The 13,437-nt window shown below is 46.4% G+C and overlaps 1 pseudogene; it reads right to left on the bottom strand.

Moving 5' to 3' along the window:
• The window catches only part of LOC115127939 (membrane-associated guanylate kinase, WW and PDZ domain-containing protein 3-like), a 157,705-nt pseudogene extending 145,262 nt beyond the window's left edge, over positions 1 to 12,443 (bottom strand).
• Positions 12,444 to 13,437: the final 994 nt, after the last annotated feature.

The following is a 13,437-nucleotide window of genomic DNA, read 5'->3' as shown; positions in this document are numbered from 1 at the left end:
TTACATCACAATACCCCATAATGGCATCACAATACCCCGTAATGACATCACAATACCCCATAATGACATCACAATACCCCATAATGACATGACAATACCCCATAATGACATCACAATACCCCATAATGACATCACAATGTCAAAGCAAAAATAGGTTTTTAGATTTATTTTCAAATGTATATAAAAATAATAATTGAAATATCACATTTACATTAGTATTCTGACCCTTTACTCAGTACTTTGTTTAAGTACCTTTGGCAGTGATTACAGCCTCGAGTCTTCTTGGGTATGATGCTATAAACTTGGCACACCTGTATTTGGGGAGTTTCTCCCATTCTTCTCTGCAGATCCTCTCAAGCTCTGTCAGGTTGGATTGGGAGCGTCACTTCATAGCTATTTTCAGGTCTCTCCAGAGATATTAGATCGGGTTCAAGTCCGGCCTCTGGCTGGGCCACTCAAGGACATTCAGAGACTTGTCCCAAAGTCACTCTTGCATTGTCTTGGCTGTGTGCTTAGGGTCGCTGTCCTATTGGAAGGTGAACCTTCGCCCCCAGTCTGAGGTCCTGAGCGCTCTTGAGAAGGCTTTCATCAAGGAACTCTCTGTACTTTGCTCCGTTCATCTTTCCCTCGATCCTGACTAGTCTCCCAGTCCCTGCTGCTGAAAAACATCCCCACAACATGATGCTGCACCACCATGCTTCACCGTAGGGACGGTGCCAGGTTTTCTCTAAACGTGATGCTTTGCATTCAGGCCAAAGAGTTTAATCTTGGTTTCATCAGACCAGAGAATCTTGTTTCTCGTGGTCTGAGAGTCTTTAGGTGCCTTTTTGCAAACTCCAAGCGGGCTTCCGTCTGGCCACTCTACCATAAAGGCCTGATTGGTGGAGTGCTGCAGAGATCGTTGTCCTTCTGGAAGGTTCTCCCATCTCCACAGAGGAACTGATGATGGAGGCCACTGTGTTCTTGGGGAACTTCAATGCTGCACAATTTTGTTAGTACCCTTCCCCAGATCTGTGCCTTGACACAATCCTGTCTCAGGTCTCTACAGACAATTCCTTTGACCATAAAACCTGTTTTTGCTTTTTTTTTTAACTTTCTGAATCCACTGTATGTACTGAAGCACGTCTATAAGGCCACCTACCCATAATGCACTGCATACACTCATGCTGCCAAACATACCCTTGTAAAACTGACCATCCTACCTATCTTCGACTTCGGGCGATGTCATTTACAAAATAGCCTCCAATACCCTACTCAATAAATTGGATGCAGTCTATCACAGTGCAATCCGTTCTGTGAACAAAGCCCCATTTACTACCCACCACTGCGACCTGTATGCTCTCGTTGGCTGGCCCTCGCTTCATACTCGTCGCCAAACCCACTGGCTCCAGGTCATCTACAAGACCCTGCTAGGTAAAGTCCCCCCTTATCTCAGCTCGCTGGTCACCATAGCATCACCCACCTGTAGCACACGCTCCAGCAGGTATATCTCTCTGGTCACCCCCAAAACCAATTCTTCCTTTGGCCGCCTCTCCTTCCAGTTCTCTGCTGCCAATGACTGGAACGAACTACAAAAATCTCTGAAACTGGAAACACTTATCTCCCTCACTAGCTTTAAGCACCAACTGTCAGAGCAGCTCACAGATTACTGCAACTGTACATAGCCCATCTATAATTTAGCCCAAACAACTACCTCTTTCCCTACTGTATTTATTTAATTTATTTATTTATTTTGCTCCTTTGCACATTCTTCCACTGCAAATCTACCATTCCAATGTTTTACTTGCTATATTGTATTTACTTTGCCACCATGGCCTTTTTTTGCCTTTACCTCCCTTATCTCACCTCACTTGCTCACATCGTATATAGACTTGTTTCTACTGTATTATTGACTGTATGTTTGTTTTACTCCATGTGTAACTCTGTGTTGTTGTATGTGTCGAACTGCTTTGCTTTATCTTGGCCAGGTCACAGTTGGAAATGAGAACTTGTTCTCAACTTGCCTACCTGGTTAAATAAAGGTGAAATATATATATATTTTTAAATAACCGCAAATGTCTGACACACAGTTGATACCGGAGCACCACCGGCGATGAAGCCAATGCTGCCTACTCCGGTTGGAAAACCGTCTCTCAAGAACTCCACATTGGCTAGGATTCTCCTCTATTCAATACTGGCCATCTAATTCTGACAAAGTTTTTAAAAAATAAATAATGTATTGACAAGTAGCCTAACTCCTCCTATGTTGTCAAGATCTCTCCTGAACACTGAATATTTTACCTTACAAATAGATCACCATCTTAGTCATTGAATCCCATGTTCATTGAATGAGGGATTTTTTTTTTTAACATAAAAAGTATTTGGTTGTAGTTGTAATGTTGCCGGGCCAACCATCCTCCAGGAGAGACACTGAGGGTGCAGGTTATTGCTCCAACCCTGCTCGAACACAACACATTGTACAAAATCAGCTGCTCAACAGGACCTTAATAAACTGACTCCGGTTTGAGCAGCGTTGATGGGAGGGTTGACCGACCACCCAGTGGCTCTCCAGATGGGAGGGTTGACCGACCACCCAGTGGCTCTCCAGATGGGAGGGTTGACCGACCACCCAGTGGCTCTCCAGATGGGAAAGTTGACCGACCACCCAGTGGCTCTCCAGATGGGAGGGTTGACCGACCACCCAGTGGCTCTCCAGATGGGAAAGTTGACCGACCACCCAGTGGCTCTCCAGATGGGGGTGTTGACAGACCACCCAGTAGCTCTCCAGATGGGAGGGTTGACCAACCACCCAGTAGCTCTCCAGATGGGAGGGTTGACCGACCACCCAGTAGCTCTCCAGATGGGCGGGTTGACCGACCACCCAGTAGCTCTCCAGATGGGAAGGTTAACTGACCACCCAGTGGCTCTCCAGATGGGAGGGTTGACCGACCACCCAGTAGCTCTCCAGATGGGAGGGTTGACCAACCACCCAGTAGCTCTCCGGATGGGAGGGTTGACCAACCACCCAGTAGCTCTCCAGATGGGTGGGTTGACCGACCATTTCCGGTCATAACTTGCAGGCTTGTTTTCGAGTTGCTGTGCGTTTTGTTGCCAACCTATTTTGCTACCTGACAACTTTACGGTTTTCACTTTTTAATTACCGTTCATATATTTATTTATTTTTTCCTCAACTTTTCCTCCGGACGCTTTATCTGGACACGATTCGTCAGGACCTCCAACAGCCGAAGCTAAGTAGTAACATTAACATGATGCCTTCTAATTGCAGCCGCTGTGCTCGCCTTACGGCGAGGATAGCTGTCCTGCAAGCCCAGCTTCAGACGCAATCGTTAGGCAAGGGTAATTTTAGTGTAGGAAAGGATGAAACAGCGTCTGTGCCACCAGTAAGTACAGATAGTAGTATAAATCCCTGGCACAGTCCCCGCAGCCGGACAATTTTCTCACGGTTTCTGGAAGGAAATGCTGTAGGAACGCTCAACCGGTGTCGCTCATTCAGCCGACAGAAACTTTCAACCGGTTTTCCCCATTAAGCAGCGGGTCGGTGTCAGAGGCCGAGTCTTCTCTGGTCTCTACTCCTCCCGTTACGGGGTCTGAGACGCCGAAGCTTCCCACCATTAGCTCTGACAAATTGAAAACTCTAGTCATTGGCGACTCCATTACCCGCAGTATTAGACTTAAAGCGAATCATCCAGCGATCATACACTGTTTACCCGGGGCAGGGCTACCGACGTTAAGGCTAATCTGAAGATGGTGCTGGCTAAAGCTAAAACTGGCGAGTGTAGAGAGTATAGAGATATTGTTATCCACGTCGGCACCAACGATGTTAGGATGAAACAGTCAGAGATCACCAAGCGCAACATAGCTTCTGCGTGCATATCAGCTAGAAAGATGTGTCGGCATCGAGTAATTGTCTCTGGCCCCCTCCCAGTTAGGGGAGTGATGAGCTCTACAGCAGAGTCTCACAACTCAATCGCTGGTTGAAAACTGTTTTCTGCCCCTCCCAAAAGATAGAATTAGTAGATAATTGGCCCTCTTTCTGGGACTCACCCACAAACAGGACCAAGCCTGACCTGCTGAGGAGTGACGGACTCCATCCTAGCTGGAGGGGTGCTCTCATCTTATCTACCAACATAGACAGGGCTCTAACTCCTCTAGCTCCACAATGAAATAGGGTGCAGGCCAGGCAGCAGGCTATTAGCCAGCCTGCCAGCATAGTGGAGTCTGCCACTAGCATAGTCAGTGTAGTCAGCTCAGCTATCATCATTGAGACCGTGTCTGTGCCTCGACCTAGGTTGGGCAAAACTAAACATGGCGGTGTTCGCCTTAGCAATCTCACTAGGATAAAGACCACCTCCATTCCTGTCATTACTGAAAGAGATCATGATACCTCACTTCTCAAAATAGGGCTACTTAATGTTAGATCCCTTACTTCAAAGGCAATTATAGTCAATGAACTAATCACTGATCATAATCTTGATGTGATTGGCCTGACTGAAACATGGCTTAAGCCTGATGAATTTACTGTGTTAAATGAGGCCTCACCTCCTGGCTACACTAGTGAGCATATCCCCGTGCATCCCGCAAAGGCGGAGGTGTTGCTAACATTTACGATAGCAAATTTCAATTTACAAAAAAAAAAATGACGTTTTCGTCTTTTGAGCTTCTAGTCATGAAATCTATGCAGCCTACTCAATCACTTTTTATAGCTACTGTTTACAGGCCTCCTGGGCCATATACAGCGTTTCTCACTGAGTTCCCTGAATTCCTATCGGACCTTGTAGTCATTGCAGATAATATTCTAATCTTTGGTGACTTTAATATTCACATGGAAAAGTCCACAGACCCACTCCAAAAGGCTTTCGGAGCCATCATCGACTCAGTGGGTTTTGTCCAACATGTCTCTGGACCCACTCACTGTCACAGTCATACGCTGGACCTAGTTTTGTCCCATGGAATAAATGTTGTGGATCTTAATGTTTTTCCTCATAATCCTGGACTATCAGACCACCATTTTATTACGTTTGCAATTGCAACAAATAATCTGCTCAGACCCCAACCAAGGAACATCAAAAGTCGTGCTATAAATTCACAGACAACACAAAGATTCCTTGATGCCCTTCCAGACTCCCTCTGCCTACCCAAGGACGCCAGAGGACAAAAATCCGTTAACCACCTAACTGAGTATCTCAATTTAACCTTGCGCAATACCCTAGATGCAGTTGCACCCCTAAAAACTAAAAAAATGTCTCATAAGAAACTAGCTCCCTGGTACACAGAAAATACCCGAGCTCTGAAGCAAGCTTCCAGAAAATTGGAACGAAATGGCGCCACACCAAACTGGAAGTCTTCCGACTAGCTTGGAAGGACGGTACCGTGCAGTACCGAAGAGCCCTTACTGCTGCTCGATCATCCTATTTTTCTAACTTAATTGAGGAAAATAAGAACAATCCGAAATTCCTTTTTGATACTGTCGCAAAGCTAACTAAAAAGCAGCATTCCCCAAGAGATGACTTTCACTTTAGCAGTGATAAATTCATGAACTTCTTTGAGGAAAAGATTATGATTATTAGAAAGCAAATTACGGACTCCTCTTTAAACCTGCGTATTCCTCCAAACCTCAGTTGTCCTGAGTCTGCACAACTCTGCCAGGACCTAGGATCAAGAGAGACGCTCAAGTCTTTTAGTACTATATCTCTTGACACAATGATGAAAATAATCATGGCCTCTAAACCTTCAAGCTGCATACTGGACCCTATTCCAACTAAACTACTGAAAGAGCTGCTTCCTGTGCTTGGCCCTCCTATGTTGAACATAATAAACGGCTCTCTATCCACTGGATGTGTACCAAACTCACTAAAAGTGGCAGTAATAAAGCCTCTCTTGAAAAAGCCAAACCTTGACCCAGAAAATATAAAAATCTATCGGCCTATATCGAATCTTCCATTCCTCTCAAAAATTTTAGAGAAGGCTGTTGCGCAGCAACTCACTGCCTTCCTGAAGACAAACAATGTATACGAAATGCTTCAGTCTGGTTTTAGACCCCATCATAGCACTGAGACGGCACTTGTGAAGGTGGTAAATGACATTTTAATGGCAACGGACCGAGGCTCTGCATCTGTCCTCGTGCTCCTAGACCTTAGTGCTGCTTTTGATACCATCGATCACCACATTCTTTTGGAGAGATTGGAAACCCAAATTGGTCTACACGGACATGTTCTGGCCTGGTTTAGATCTTATCTGTCCGAAAGATATCAGTTTGTCTCTGTGAATGGTTTGTCCTCTGACAAATCAAATGTAAATTTCGGTGTTCCTCAAGGTTCTGTTTTAGGACCACTATTGTTTTCACTATATATTTTACCTCTTGGGGATGTTATTCGAAAACATAATGTAAACTTTCACTGCTATGCGGATGACACACAGCTGTACATTTCAATGAAACATGGTGAAGCCCCAAAATTGCCCTCGCTAGAAGCATGTGTTTCAGACATAAGGAAGTGGATGGCTGCAAACTTTCTACTATTAAACTCGGACAAAACAGAGATGCTTGTTCTAGGTCCCAAGAAACAAAGAGATCTTCTGTTGAATCTGACAATTAATCTTAATGGTTGTACAGTCGTCTCAAATAAAACTGTGAAGGACCTCGGCGTTACTCTGGACCCTGATCTCTCTTTTGAAGAACATATCAAGACCATTTCGAGGACAGCTTTTTTCCATCTACGTAACATTGCAAAAATCAGAAACTTTCTGTCCAAAAATTATGCAGAAAAATTAATCCATGCTTTTGTCACTTCTAGGTTAGACTACTGCAATGCTCTATTTTCCGGCTACCCGGATAAAGCACTAAATAAACTTCAGTTAGTGCTGAATACGGCTGCTAGAATCCTGACTAGAACCAAAAAATTTGATCATATTACTCCAGTGCTAGCCTCTCTACACTGGCTTCCTGTCAAAGCAAGGGCTGATTTCAAGGTTTTACTGCTAACCTACAAAGCATTACATGGGCTTGCTCCTACCTATCTCTCTGATTTGGTCCTGCCGTACATACCTACACGTACGCTACGGTCACAAGACGCAGGCCTCCTAATTGTCCCTAGAATTTCTAAGCAAACAGCTGGAGGCAGGGCTTTCTCCTATAGAGCTCCATTTTTATGGAACGGTCTGCCTACCCATGTCAGAGACGCAAACTCGGTCTCAACCTTTAAGTCTTTACTGAAGACTCATCTCTTCAGTGGGTCATATGATTGAGTGTAGTCTGGCCCAGGAGTGGGAAGGTGAACGGAAAGGCTCTGGAGCAACGAACCGCCCTTGCTGTCTCTGCCTGGCCGATTCCCCTCTTTCCACTGGGATTCTCTGCCTCTACCCTGTTACGGGGGCTGAGTCACTGGCTTACTGGGGCTCTCTCATGCCGTCCCTGGGGGGGTGCGTCACCTGGGTGGGTTGATTCACTGTTGTGGTCGGCCTGTCTGGGTTGGCGCCCCCCCCTTGGGTTGAGCTGTGGCGGAGATCTTTGTGGGCTATACTCGGCCTTGTCTCAGGATGGTAAGTTGGTGGTTGAAGATATCCCTCTAGTGGTGTGGGGGCTGTGCTTTGGCAAAGTGGGTGGGGTTATATCCTTCCTGTTTGGCCCTGTCCGGGGGTGTCCTCGGATGGGGCCACAGTGTCTCCTGACCCCTCCTGTCTCAGCCTCCAGTATTTATGCTGCATTAGTTTATGTGTCGGGGGGCTAGGGTCAGTTTGTTATATCTGGAGTACTTCTCCTGTCCTATTCGGTGTCCTGTGTGAATCTAAGTGTGCGTTCTCTAATTCTCTCCTTCTCTCTTTCTTTCTCTCTCTCGGAGGACCTGAGCCCTAGGACCATGCCCCAGGACTACCTGACATGATGACTCCTTGCTGTCCCCAGTCCACCTGGCCATGCTGCTGCTCCAGTTTCAACTGGCCTGGGCCCTAGGACCATGTCCCAGGACTACCTGACATGATGACTCCTTGCTGTCCCCAGTCCACCTGGCCATGCTGCTGCTCCAGTTTCAACTGTTCTGCCTTACTATTATTCAACCATGCTGGTCATTTATGAACATTTGAACATCTTGGTCATGTTCTGTTATAATCTCCACCCGGCACAGCCAGAAGAGGACTGGCCACCCCACATATGCTCTCTCTAATTCTCTCTTTCTTTCTCTCTCTCGGAGGACCTGAGCCCTAGGACCGTGCCCCAGGACTACCTGACATGATGACTCCTTGCTGTCCCCAGTCCACCTGACTGTGCTGCTGCTCCAGTTTCAACTGTTCTGCCTTATTATTATTCGACCATGCTGGTCATTTATGAACATTTGAACATCTTGGTCATGTTCTGTTATAATCTCTACCCGGCACAGCCAGAAGAGGACTGGCCACCCCACATAGCCTGGTTCCTCTCTAGGTTTCTTCCTAGGTTTTGGCCTTTCTAGGGAGTTTTTCCTAGCCACCGTGCTTTTACACCTGCATTGTTTGCTGTTTGGGGTTTTAGGCTGGGTTTCTGTACAGCACTTTGAGATATCAGCTGATGTACGAAGGGCTATATAAATAAATTTGATTTGATTTGATTTTGACCACCCAGTAGCTCTCCAGATGGGAGGGTTGACCAACCACCCAGTAGCAGACTAGTTACTATCACACGGCAGGCAGACTAGTTACTATCACACGGCAGGCAGACTAGTTACTAGCACACAGCAGGCAGACTAGTTACTATCACAGGGCAGGCAGACTGTACTATCACAGGGCAGGCAGACTAGTTACTATCACACAGCAGGCAGACTAGTTACTATCACAGGGCAGGCAGACTAGTTACTATCACAAGGCAGGCAGACTAGTTACTATCACACAGCAGGCAGACTAGTTACTATCACACAGCAGGCAGACTAGTTACTATCACATGGCAGGCAGACTAGTTACTATCACACAGCAGGCAGACTAGTTACTATCACACAGCAGGCAGACTAGTTACTATCACACAGCAGGCAGACTAGTTACTATCACAGGGCAGGCAGACTAGTTACTATCACAGGGCAGGCAGACTAGTTACTATCACACGGCAGGCAGACTAGTTACTATCACAGGGCAGGCAGACTAGTTACTATCACAGGGCAGGCAGACTAGTTACTATCACAGGGCAGGCAGACTAGTTACTATCACAGGGCAGGCAGACTAGTTACTATCACACAGCAGGCAGACTAGTGACTATCACAGGGCAGGAAGACTAGTTACTATCACAGGGCAGGCAGACTAGTTACTATCACACAGCAGGCAGACTAGTTACTATCACAGGGCAGGCAGACTAGTTACTATCACACGGCAGGCAGACTAGTTACTAGCACACGGCAGGCAGACTAGTGACTATCACAGGGCAGGCAGACTAGTTACTATCACAGGGCAGGCAGACTAGTTACTATCACACAGCAGGCAGACTAGTTACTATCACAGGGCAGGCAGACTAGTTACTATCACACAGCAGGCAGACTAGTTACTATCACAGGGCAGGCAGACTAGTTACTAGCACACGGCAGGAAGACTAGTTACTATCACACAGCAGGCAGACTAGTGACTATCACAGGGCAGGCAGACTAGTTACTATCACAGGGCAGGCAGACTAGTTACTATCACAGGGCAGGCAGACTAGTTACTATCACAGGGCAGGCAGACTAGTTACTAGCACAGGGCAGGCATACTGTACTATCACAGGGCAAGCATACTAGTTGCTATCACAGGGCAGGCAGAATAGTTACTATCACAGGGCAGGCAGACTGTACTATCACACAGCAGGCGGACTAGTTACTATCACAGGGCAGGCAGACTATGTACTATCACAGGGCAGGCAGACCATGTACTATCACAGGGCAGGCAGACTAGTGACTATCACAGGGCAGGCAGACTATGTACTATCACAGGGCAGGCAGACTATGTACTATCACAGGGCAGACTATGTACTATCACAGGGCAGGCAGACTGTACTATCACAGGGCAGGCAGACTATGTACTATCACAGGGCAGGCAGACTATGTACTATCACAGGGCAGGCATACTGTACTATCACAGGGCAGGCAGACTGTACTATCACAGGGCAGGCAGACTAGTTACTATCACAGGGCAGGCAGACTATGTACTATCACAGGGCAGGCAGACTATGTACTATCACAGGGCAGGCAGACTAGTTACTATCACAGGGCAGGCAGACTGTACTATCACAGGGCAGGCAGACTAGTTACTATCACAGGGCAGGCAGACTAGTTACTATCACAGGGCAGGCAGACTATGTACTATCACAGGGCAGGCATACTAGTTGCTATCACAGGGCAGGCAGACTAGTTACTATCACAGGGCAGGCAGGCTGTACTATCACACAGCAGGCAGACTAGTTACTATCACAGGGCAGGCAGACTATGTACTATCACAGGGCAGGCAGACTGTACTATCACACAGCAGGCGGACTAGTTACTATCACAGGGCAGGCAGACTATGTACTATCACAGGGCAGGCAGACCATGTACTATCACAGGGCAGGCAGACTAGTGACTATCACAGGGCAGGCAGACTATCTACTATCACAGGGCAGGCAGACTATGTACTATCACAGGGCAGACTATGTACTATCACAGGGCAGGCAGACTGTACTATCACAGGGCAGGCAGACTATGTACTATCACAGGGCAGGCAGACTATGTACTATCACAGGGCAGGCATACTGTACTATCACAGGGCAGGCAGACTGTACTATCACAGGGCAGGCAGACTAGTTACTATCACAGGGCAGGCAGACTATGTACTATCACAGGGCAGGCAGACTATGTACTATCACAGGGCAGGCAGACTAGTTACTATCACAGGGCAGGCAGACTGTACTATCACAGGGCAGGCAGACTAGTTACTATCACAGGGCAGGCAGACTAGTTACTATCACAGGGCAGGCAGACTATGTACTATCACAGGGCAGGCATACTAGTTGCTATCACAGGGCAGGCAGACTAGTTACTATCACAGGGCAGGCAGGCTGTACTATCACACAGCAGGCAGACTAGTTACTATCACAGGGCAAGCAGACTATGTACTATCACAGGGCAGGCAGACCATGTACTATCACAGGGCAGGCATACTGTACTATCACAGGGCAGGCAGACTATGTACTATCACAGGGCAGGCAGACTAGTGACTATCACAGGGCAGGCGGACTATGTACTATCACAGGGCAGGCATACTGTACTATCACAGGGCAGGCAGACTATGTACTATCACAGGGCAGGCAGACTAGTGACTATCACAGGGCAGGCAGACTATGTACTATCACAGGGCAGGCATACTGTACTATCACAGGGCAGGCAGACTATGTACTATCACAGGGCAGGCAGACTATGTACTATCTATCACAGGGCAGGCAGACTATGTACTATCACAGGGCAGGCAGACTATGTACTATCACAGGGCAGGCAGACTAGTGACTATCACAGGGCAGGCAGACTATGTACTATCACAGGGCAGGCAGACTATGTACTATCACAGGGCAGGCAGACTATGTACTATCACACGGCCTCTGGGCCAAACAGATTAGCAATAATACTATGCCCACATACGCTGCTGCGGGCTAATCCAATACGGAGTTATGTTGGCTGTGGTGTAAATCAGTAGTGTAAATAAATGCTTGGTAATCCTTGGCCAGATGTGTTGAAGACACCAGCTGGTTAATTTGGATAGCCTTCTGAGGAGCTAGTGGCACAGGGGAGCGTTTTAGCAGCAGAGAGCGTAGGGACTCGTGGTAGTCTACATCTATCTATATGGTTAAATAGCTAGTAAACGGCGAGATTGATCGGACCTGGGCAAATGCAGCGTTGTGGAGCACAATAGCCTCTGACATAAATGGATCCCCTAATAGTCTAACCTTGCTTTCTTTATTATGGCAGCAGAGCAATAACAGAGTAAGTAACCTAGTAGGCATGTTCTGAATAGAGCAGAACGCGTCTTGTTGAATACATGGTGAAATGGTAACTACGGCAAATAGATTACAAAATAGCCTCAAACAAAAAAACTAAATGCACATTTGTTTCAACGGCATACCTTCATAATTCCAGGCTCCTTCTCCGCGACGTTTTTCCTCGTAGCAGCTATAGGCAGCTATATATATATATCCTTTCTCTGAAGTCTCCAGTCGTATTGATTGGTACCTTGGTGTACCGCTGCCTGACCGGTCACTGCAGGCTCTGCTGCTCTATGATATTAGATAGGTAGAAACTTCGGTTAAAAATCCATTGCACTGCGCAGGCAAATAGATAATGAATGTTGCTGGTAAGATTTGAAAAGAGTGTGTATCTGCGGCGCGACAGTGGTGAGGCGGCTCTACGGCTAAAGGGCTGTAATGGAACTAATAGTGGAACACGGGTCAGAATTACAGTGTATTCACTACGGTGCTACTTCCTCTGCTCTCTCTTTCCTCATAGGCGAAGGCAATAAGGAAACGGTGATAAGAGGAACGAACGGGGGAATGGAGGGAGGAGAGCATGTAAGGGAAGGAACGGGGGAATGTAGGGAAGGAACAAGGATTAAAAAGTCAAAGAAAGAGAAGAGACCGCATTCTGACGATTGACTAGTGATAGTGTAGCACGGTGTATTATGGGCTAGTGATAGGGTAGCACGGTGTATTATTGACTAGTGATAGTGTAGGACGGTGTATTATTGACTAGTGATAGTGTAGCACGGTGTATTATTGACTAGTGATAGTGTAGGACGGTGTATTATTGACTAGTGATAGGGTAGCACAGTGTATTATTGACTAGTGATAGGGTAGCACCGTGTATTATTGACTAGTGATAGTGTAGCACTGTGTATTATTGACTAGTGAAAGGGTAGCACCGTGTATTATTGACTAGTGATAGTATAGCACTGTGTATTATTGACTAGTGATAGTGTAGCACTGTGTATTATGGGCTAGTGATAGTGTAGCACCGTGTATTATGGGCTAGTGATAGTGTAGCACGGTGTATTATTGACTAGTGATAGGGTAGCTCCGTGTATTATTGACTAGTGATAGGGTAGCACAGTGTATTATTGACTAGTGATAGGGTAGCACAGTGTATTATTGACTAGTGATAGTGTAGCACCGTGTATTATTGACTAGTGATAGGGTAGCACAGTGTATTATTGACTAGTGATAGGGTAGCACCGTGTATTATTGACTAGTGATAGGGTAGCACAGTGTATTATTGACTAGTGATAGTATAGCACCGTGTATTATTGACTAGTGATAGTATAACACCATGTATTATTGACTAGTGATAGGGTAGCACAGTGTATTATTGACTATTGATAGGGTAGCACGGTGTATTATTGACTAGTGATAGTGTAGCACCGTGTATTATTGACTAGTGATAGTATACACCATGTATTATTGACTAGTGATAGGGTAGCACAGTGTATTATTGA

This window comes from Oncorhynchus nerka, linkage group LG20 (genome assembly GCF_034236695.1).
Source record: "Oncorhynchus nerka isolate Pitt River linkage group LG20, Oner_Uvic_2.0, whole genome shotgun sequence".
Classification (NCBI taxonomy): domain Eukaryota; kingdom Metazoa; phylum Chordata; class Actinopteri; order Salmoniformes; family Salmonidae; genus Oncorhynchus; species Oncorhynchus nerka.
The sequence above is the reverse complement of the archived record's forward strand: the minus strand, read 5'-3'. Positions and strand labels throughout refer to the sequence as shown.